The sequence below is a fragment of the Palaemon carinicauda genome, chromosome 1 (assembly GCF_036898095.1).
Source record: "Palaemon carinicauda isolate YSFRI2023 chromosome 1, ASM3689809v2, whole genome shotgun sequence".
NCBI classification, from domain to species: domain Eukaryota; kingdom Metazoa; phylum Arthropoda; class Malacostraca; order Decapoda; family Palaemonidae; genus Palaemon; species Palaemon carinicauda.
In genome coordinates, this window is record NC_090725.1 from 127,728,556 (window position 1) to 127,737,896 (window position 9,341).

The window sequence follows — 9,341 nt, forward strand, 5'->3', positions numbered from 1 at the left end:
CATGAATAGAGATGAAAGAATGGCCTCCAGTCCCGGGAGTAGCGGAGTGCTAAGAATCTCCCGGTTTATAAATACTGAAGAAAAATTGAAAATTGGTTATCGGAATGTTAGGACAATGAATCTGATTGGGAAGTTACAGCAAGCGGAGAATGAATTTATAGAATATAGTTTGGATATCTTGGCCCGAAATGAAACAAGTTGTAAAGGGATTGGTAAGGAAATTTTACACCAAGGCAATATTTATATATCTATTTAGGAAAAACTGATGTTGTTGGAAGAGAAGGGGTAGGAATGATTATGACGCATAGAGCAGAAAAGGCATTAACGGAGGGGAGAGCTGTAAATGGTAAATTGTTACTTGTAAAGTTTAAATCAGAGTAGTACAATATAAATGTTATAGTCTGCTGTGCACCAACAAATTATTCCCCTGAAGTAAGGGCAGACGAATACTATGAGGAACTGCAGTGTAATAGATGAGATCCCTAAGAGAGATATGAAAATTGTGATTGGCGACTTCAATGCTAAAGTTGGAAGGAATAATAAGGCATAGATAATATGATGGGTGTTAAGGGTGATGAGGGTCTATGTGAAGTTGCAAATAATAATGGAGGACATTTTATAAGTTTTTGTTCAAAACACAATCTTGTTATTGGAGGTATTCTTTTCCAACACAAGGACACCAACAATACATGGACTTCACCATGTGATAATTTCAAAAATAAAATAGATCACATTGCCATTGATAAAGAAAGAAAGGGAACTTTGAAAAATGTAAGAAGCTATATCGGTAAAGATATTGATAGTGATCAGCAGCTTCTCATTGCCACACTGAAATTAAAAGTAAAAGCACCCAGCAGGAATTCTAGGTAGAATAGCTGGGTTTGATACAACCAAGCTTCTAGAAGATGAGCACAGAGAAACATTTGCAATTGAATGTAGGAATTAATTTGCAGTTTTAGAAACTTTGAGAGACAAAGAACAGACAATTAACGAAGAATGGTGTGATATCAAGAATATATATCAGTCAGATGGTAGTCAAGTTTTGGGAAAAGCAGTTACAAGGAGAAAGCACTGGATATCAAATGATACTTGGGATACTAAAAAAGGAGACAAAAGTAGAAATTGATTGTGGACTGTTTTCGAGGAAGTAATGAAAATTAAACGGTAGAGCATGCTGAGTATTCCAGTATTGATAGAGGTCAAAAGAAAAGCAATGAATGACTGGAGAAAATATTTAGATAGGAAAACAGATGAGGCTCACAAAGCTATGAATTCAGGTGGTGGTAATTTGCAAGAATTGCTCATAGAATTATTAATGAAATCTCTACAGGGGAAAAGAAGAAGAAGCATATACCCATCAAAAAGAGAGATGGCTCTGTTATAACAATAGAAGAAGAAATACTACGTTGGATGGAACACTTTAGTGAGGTCATGAATAGGAGATATGAAGGGAATAATTTGATTGATATACCTGAAACTGAGGAAGACCTTGATGTGCCCACGAATGAATTCAGTGTGTTTGAAGTAGACACTATCATTAAAATACACAAGAAATGGAAAGCCCCTGGATGCGATAGAATAACTGCTGAGATAATATTAGCCGAAAATGAAGAAACTCCCAGAATAGTTACAAGATTATTTTGTAGAATGTGGCGTGAAGAGGGAAAACCTAGTGAATGGGAGTTAGGAGTGTTGGTGAAAATGGTAAAAAAAAAAAAAGATCTGACTGATTGAGAAAATTGCGAGCCAAGGTTATCTTTACATCGAGATTTTGTAACAATGCAAAGGGCTTTCAAGAACCTATCTACCGATTCTCCAACGAAGAAGCTCTTCAAGCAAAGGTAAGTATCTATTAACAATCATGAACCTCCATTCTAAATTAGAACGAATAGGCTATTACAATCTACAAGCATCACGGTGAACCTTACTCAAACATCTCTTATTTCCCTCCACCTTGGATCAGAAAACAAGAATATGCTACCATCGCTATTTTCCTAATTGTACTTTGAGTCACCATAAAAAAAAAATTGTATTAGAACATATTAAAAGGGAAGGACGTCATTATGTTATTATAATAATGTCTCTAAACCTTCAATGGGTGCTGGCAATGCTATAGTATCTTCAGACAAGACATATCAGTTCTCATTACCTTTTGAAGCAGAACTATCAGCTATTTTACTAGAAATTAACATTGTTAAAACACATGAAGATAGACTGAATCTTAAACGTGTCAATTATTCTGATTTGAGAATTGACATAGAAGCCCTCAAAGGTTACTCATAAAAAACACATTGATATAACAGATTAAAGAGTTCCTTAACAAATTCTATTCTCAAAGGGTAACTATTGAAATTTCAATATATGCGACGGCTAGATATTAAATTAGTATGCACACACACCCATAAGCATACACGCAGAGATTCAACCCTTCCCACTTCTCCCCTTTTCTAGCTACAACCAGCTAGTATGGGCAATTTGTGGAGGATTGTTGTTTTCCGAGTGGTTGCCTCACCTACTTAGTTGCCTACTCTCTCTTCCCCCCTGCCCGAGGGACGGAGAGACACCCATTCGTATATCTCTTGCTAGCTTGCCAGTGAGACAAACACTTGCTCTGCATTATATATAATAACGGAGAGACTGGTTTCCACTACATGTTGGAATTGTTGGTTATGAAAAGGTACATGCCGCTATGGGTTTGATCAACCACTTTATTTATATTTCTGCACATATTGCTTTTTTATCATTCTTGTTAATTTGGTTTTTAAGTATGATGTATCTTTTTCATTACCAATAATTCTTATGCTCTCTGGAGACATTGAGCAAAATCCGGGACCAGTACGTCCTAGATTTTGTCAATGTCGTCTACTGTATTGCAATATTCGTGGTCTTCATGCAAATATTCAAGACCTTACAGTTGTGTCCAGACTGTATGACAATCTTTTGTGCTCAGAAACTTTGGTTTCTAATATGAGGCACTCATCTGAGCTCCTTATAACTGGTTTTAAAAAGCCTATAATGTTAAAATGCAATGCCATCCCTAGGGCAAGGGGAATGGGGGTGTATATTAGGATTGAGTATCCTGCTTCTCATAAGTCCTGCTATGAATGTGGATGTCATGAGATTCAGGTAATAAAAGTTTGTGGTAGGCACAACAACTTCTATTTATGTTTGATCTACAGAAATCTTAATATAAATGGTTCTATCTTCGATTGTCTTCTTACCATTATGGCTAAGATGCAAGATGATAGAAAGGTCTCTTTTGTCTTTGTTGGTGATTTCAATGCTCACTATAGGGAGTGGCTAAATTCTGTTTCTCCTACCGATAGCCATGGCTTAATAGCTTTAGACTTTGCCTCTGAATCAAGCTTCGAGCAAATCATAAGTGAAGCTACTCACAGGTCTGGTAATTGCTTGGACCTTGTATACACCAACTCCCCTGGCGTTATAACAAGTAAGGTTTGTTCTCCAGTTGGGACATCTGATCATGCCTTGATTTCATTAGTAGTGAAAACTGAGCAGCCTGTCCATGGTGTATCTTACTCGTGTAAGATTTATATCAAATCTCAAGCAGACGGGGATGGAATTTTGCGTGATCTTTTGGGCTTAAATTGGTCACAATTGTATAGTAGTGTTGATCCTATAGTCCCTCTGAATGAGAATCTAGTCAACATAATTGATAGGCGTATCCCTTCTCGTGTGCTAAGGTACCGAGTGAAAGACAAACCAGGATTCAAAGATGATTGTAGAAGTTCTTATTTGGACAAGCAGGAGGTCTATCATCTTTGGAAAGGTAACAGATCAAATTTGAACTGGAATAACTATACTCAGCTTCGAGCTTCTGCTTAAAGAGTTTATGCCTCAACTGAAAAGAAACCCTTTCTGGTTCAACCCAGAAGCATAAGTGGTGGACTATCCTTAAATCTTTACTCTTTGGTATAGATGCAACAGTTCCTCCTTTACTTAAACCAGATGGCTCTGTCACTCACTGTCCAAAGGAAAAGGCAACCCTTTTGGCAGATGTGTTTGACAGCAAGCAGAGTAATAAGAAACTCGAACTTCCTCATTCCCGTTTCCCTGAGGCTAAACTAACTAGGTTAGCTTTTCGATCTCATGAAATTAAAGCTCTATTGATGGACTTTGATGCTTATGGAGGTGTAGACCCAAATGGTATTTTTCCTTTGTTTTTTTATAAAGACTGCAGATTTCTTAGCTCCAAAGTTATCTGTTATTTTGTGCAAGCTAGCAAGAAGAGGAGCTTTTAGCACTTGATGGAGAATTGGTAATGTTACTCCACTATGTAAATGTGTTTGTGGTAGCTCAAGTCCAACTGATTACCACCCAATTTTCATAACTCCCATATTATCTAAAGTTTTTTGAACGTCTTTTGGGAAACCGTCTTAATAGGTTTGCTGAAGGTAATCATCTGTTCCCTAGTTTGCAATTTGGTTTTCATAAAGGCCTTGGAGCATGTGATAACCTTCTTACAATCTCCAATGCTGTACAGAAATCCCTTGATTGTGGTCAGGAGGTTCGTATGATTGGCCTTGATTTTAGTGCTGCTTTTGACCGTATTAATCATGAGGCCCTTGTTTTCAAACTCAAGCAGTTGAGAGTGAGTGGGTCGTTTCTTAGCATCATTATTGAATTTTCAAGTAATAGATCGCAAAGAGTTGTTGATGGGCACCATATTGAGTATAGGAATGTAATATCTGGTGTTCCTCAGGGTAGTTTGCTTGGCCCATTACTTGTCATACTATATACACATGACATGTGGTTAGGTCTAGAAAACTAGCTTGTTGCATATGCAGATGAAGCTACTCTCTTTGCATCAGTTCCATCTCCTGAATGTAGATCTGGGGTTACTGAATCCCTTAATAGAGATCTAGCTAAAATTAGTTCATGGTGCAAATTATGTGGTATAAAGTTGAATCCTAACAAAACTAGATAAATGATCGTAAGTAGGTCAAGGAACGTGGCTCCTTAACATCCTGATCTCAGCATTGATAATGTTTCTTTAACTTTGTATGATTCTTTTAAGATTTTAGGTGTGATTCTCGACAGCAAATTTACTTTTGAGAAACACATTAGGTCTGTGTCTCCCTCAATTGCACAAAAAATTGGCTTATTGAGAAAGTCTTTCAAGATTTTTGGTGATCAATCTATTCTGAAGAAGTGTTTTAATTCTTTCATATTACCTTGTTTCGAGTATTGTTCTCCTGTCTGGTCTTCAGCTGCTGATTTTCCTCTTAATTTGTTGGACAGGAACCTACGGTCTATTAGATTACTTATTCCAGATCTACATATTAATCTCTGGCACTGTCATTCAATTAGTTAATTTTGCATGTTGCATAAGATTTTTTATAATTCTGACCATTACATTCAGATCTTCCTGGACAGTTCGGTATGCTGTTTATTCTAATAGTCAGGCCTTCTCCATCATGAGGCTCAATACTACACAGTACTCTAGAAGTTTTATTCCAGCTGTGACCAAGTTGTGGAATGATCCTCCTAATCGGGTAGTTGAATCAGTAGGACATCAAAAGTTCAAATCGCAGCAAATGTTTTTATGTCTAACAGGCTTACATAATTCCTTTTATAGTTTATATATCAAATATCTGTTTTAATGTTGTTAATGTTTTTAAAATATTTTATTTCAATTTTTCATTACCTCTTATATCGCTTATTTATTTCCTTATTTCCTTTCCTCACTGGGCTATTTTTCCCTGTTGGAGCCCTTGGGCTTACAGCCTCTTGCTTTTCCAACTAGGGTTGTAGCTTAGCAAGTAATAATGGTAATAATAATAATAATTGGCGATAGATTTACCAAAACCTGACATTAACATCCCGTAAAGGATTATGTAACAATCATAAATCATTTTATAACAAAATGGCAACCTATGAAAAATAATGAATCTGAAAATAATAAATTACAACAAATAAACCCAACTGTTCCCCATGGAAATCATACGAGATTGACTCATAAGTGTTTGATGAGCACACCTCATGAGATAGCTCTCAAATGTGGCAATTGTGACACTATTTTAACAGTACGACATATTTTTTTTATAATGTTGCTTTTAAAAGACAGAGATACATGTTTTGGTCAAAAAATCTTATCTGCCATTTTATTGGAATCTTATAATTTTTCTGTTTTATAAGATTTTAACGTTTTAAATTTCTATCATTAATTTCTTATTTATAGTTTATTCTATCAATAGATTTAATATATATTTGCCTCCCAAATATTCGGGCCAACTTTGAAAACATCAAGTTGGACTCATTGGGCTGATTAAACTCCCTTTTAATAATGATAGTTACATGAAGCTCTTTTCAGCATTCCTGCATTCACTAGCTGCACTTGCTTTTTTATCCTATTACTTTATCTCAATTCCACATTCCTCTCTATCATTTTGCTACCCATAGTCGGTGGGCCAAATCAGATATTGTACACTTTTGTTGCACCGTCATTGTAATTTTAGTTTGATGTTGCCAGCAAATTCCTAAGTCAAATAAGACACTATTTTCAGCTGTTGTCAGTGGCATAACCTGCCAGTAATGTTACCAGATCCTTTTTAAGTGATAGTTCGGACAAGAAAAAAAAAAAAAAAAAAGCAGATTTCATGGCTTTACATCGGCTAGCTAGGATCACCTTTCTTGGAGTTTCGGGCTGTTTCAAATGATTGGATGGAATAACTGAAACAAGAAACGATTACGAGTATATTGTCTTCCTAATAAGGCAGTTGAATCGGTAGAACTTCAGAACTTCAAACTAACAGCGAATGTTTTATATTGAACAGGCTGATACAAATCTCTCTTCGTGGATTATATATGACAGATCTATTTTAACCTTGTTACTGATCTCAAAATATTTCATATTCCTTACTCATTACTTCCCATGTAGTTTATTTATTTCTTTTCCTCAATGAACTATTTCCCCTGTTGGAGCCCTTGGGCTTATGGCATCCTACTTCTTCAACTATGGCGTTAGCTTACCTAATAATAATAATAATAATAATAATAAGAAGAAGAAGAAGAAGAAGAAGAAGAAGAAGAAGAAGAATAATATTCATGAAGTGTCTTTTACCTGTAACCAATATGACAGAAATGTACCGCACGTGTTTCAAATACACTCGTACACTTTCATTTTCCATGTGACGCCATCAAGGCTTGTAAGATTATAATGTAAGTATATGTTCTCCCTACGTATAAAGGGAACTATTCCTGACTCATACATAGCATGCTGATGCAGGCGAGTCAGTCATTCTGTGTCCGGATCTCGTAAGAGATGCACCGCCTCATATTATACTCCTCACCGAACACTGTCTTATTGCCATCCTTCAATCCTAAACATCCTACATAGCGCAGTGAGTTACTAATGCTCTTAATCGGCCAACATGCCGACACCACGAAGAACTTCAGCTCCTGCCCGAAGATCTGCTGGCCTGAGGAATCCTAACCAACCGGCTCTTCGTGACGCCGCACGTGCACAGTTATGGATAGCGCAACAGCAACGTGTAATCGAGGCTCTCAAGACCAGCCTTCCCAACATTGCCCCACCTGGAACATGTGGTTCACCAGTTAGGGTCCCAGCATCTGCACCCCCTGAAAAGTGCAAGATGGAGATGTCAACGTCTACATTCCGATCATGGCGAATATCAATGGAGTGTTTGCTCTAACTTTGAAAGGTGCCAGCCAATGAGGCCGTGCAACACGTGAGACTGTACTGCACACCGGCGTTGCAGCGTGCTCTTGATGCCAAGTACAGCGCAGAAGTTTGGAATGCCTTGTCGACTGAGGAGGCATTGGACGCCCTTTCCAACCTCGTTCTTCGTGCAACGAACCAAGCAGTGCAATGGTTAGAGTTTTTCATAGTGGCCCAGGGCCACAATGAGAGTGTCAGTGATTTCTTCGTACATTGCTCTCAAGGCCACAGATTGTGGGTTTCATTGTCCTAAATGTGATTTTAACTTTTCAGAATATATGTTGTTAAGGAAGCTCATAGTAGGTCCGAGGGATCAAGTGTTAAAAAGACAAATATTCCAATCATGTAGGTCTTTCACGAGTATGGATAGATTGTGAACAATGTGTTGTGCGTTTGAAGCAACCAGGCTGTGGAATGCTGCAAAGATGGCAACAGGACATGGAAGTCATGCCAGTTGATGTGGAAAGTGGCGTCGAGACGGCTACAGTGCATGCTTTCAGAAGCCAACCATCACAGAACCTCATTGCCGCTAAACGAATAAGCAGAAACTGCGGAGTTAGTCACTCCCCAGAGAAAAACGCATGCCCAGCAAGGTCTCTCGTTTGCCATAACTGCCAGAAGACTGGCCATATCAAGAGATATTATGGAAGCAGGAAGATACTCAGTGCCTCTCACAACCCACTATCATGGTAAAAGTGGCGGAGGGAAAGGGGCCCAGGTTCATGAATACAAATGCCGTTGCTGATACAGGAGCACAAGTATGCAATTGACTTTCCACATCATTTCCCAAGACCTATAGCATCGAGTGTGTCTACCGTCACGACATATCCCTCCTGACCTTCATCTGTTCCGCTCCCTCCCATCGAAGAAAACGTCCCTCGCTTGGAGTAGTGGTTACTCCAGCATTTCTCATCGATGACCTTCAACACAACTAGGGAGCCATTACCAGTGATGGGGGAAGCGCCCCACCACATCTATCTAATGCCAAACGCCGTGCCATATGCATGTCATACTCCCGCAGCAGTTCCGAAGTATTGGGAAGTCGAGGTGAAGGCTCAAATTGTAGAGGATATATGGAAGGGAATCATCCAAGAAGTCCCCCTAGGAGAGGCGACAGAGTGGTGCGCACGAATGGTCGTAGCGGCAAAGAAGTCGGGCCACCCCCGACGCACAGTGGACTATCAACGCCTAAATGCTTCCTATAGAAGGGAGACCCACCACACCCCAGCACTATTTGATATGGTATCTGGCATCCCCCAGCACTCTTACAAGATGGTGGCTGATGCATATTGGGGATTCCACCAGGTTTAACTCGACGAGGACAGTCGCCGGCTAACGACGTTCATCACACCCTGGGGCCGCTTCCAGTATCGTAGGACCCCTATAAGCCACTGTTCACCATCAGACGCCTATACAAGACGATTTGACAACGCCATTAAGGACATACCCTATAAGTACATGTGCGTAGATGATACCCTCCTGCATGACGGTGGGGTTGAAGAAAGCCTTCTGGCCTACCTTCGATTTTCAGGCAACACATGCGGAAAAAGGCATCACTCTCAAGCCAGAAATATTCAAATTTTGCACAAGGAAAGCAGACCCACTATAGACCGACTGAGGACAATCTCGGCGCCATTCG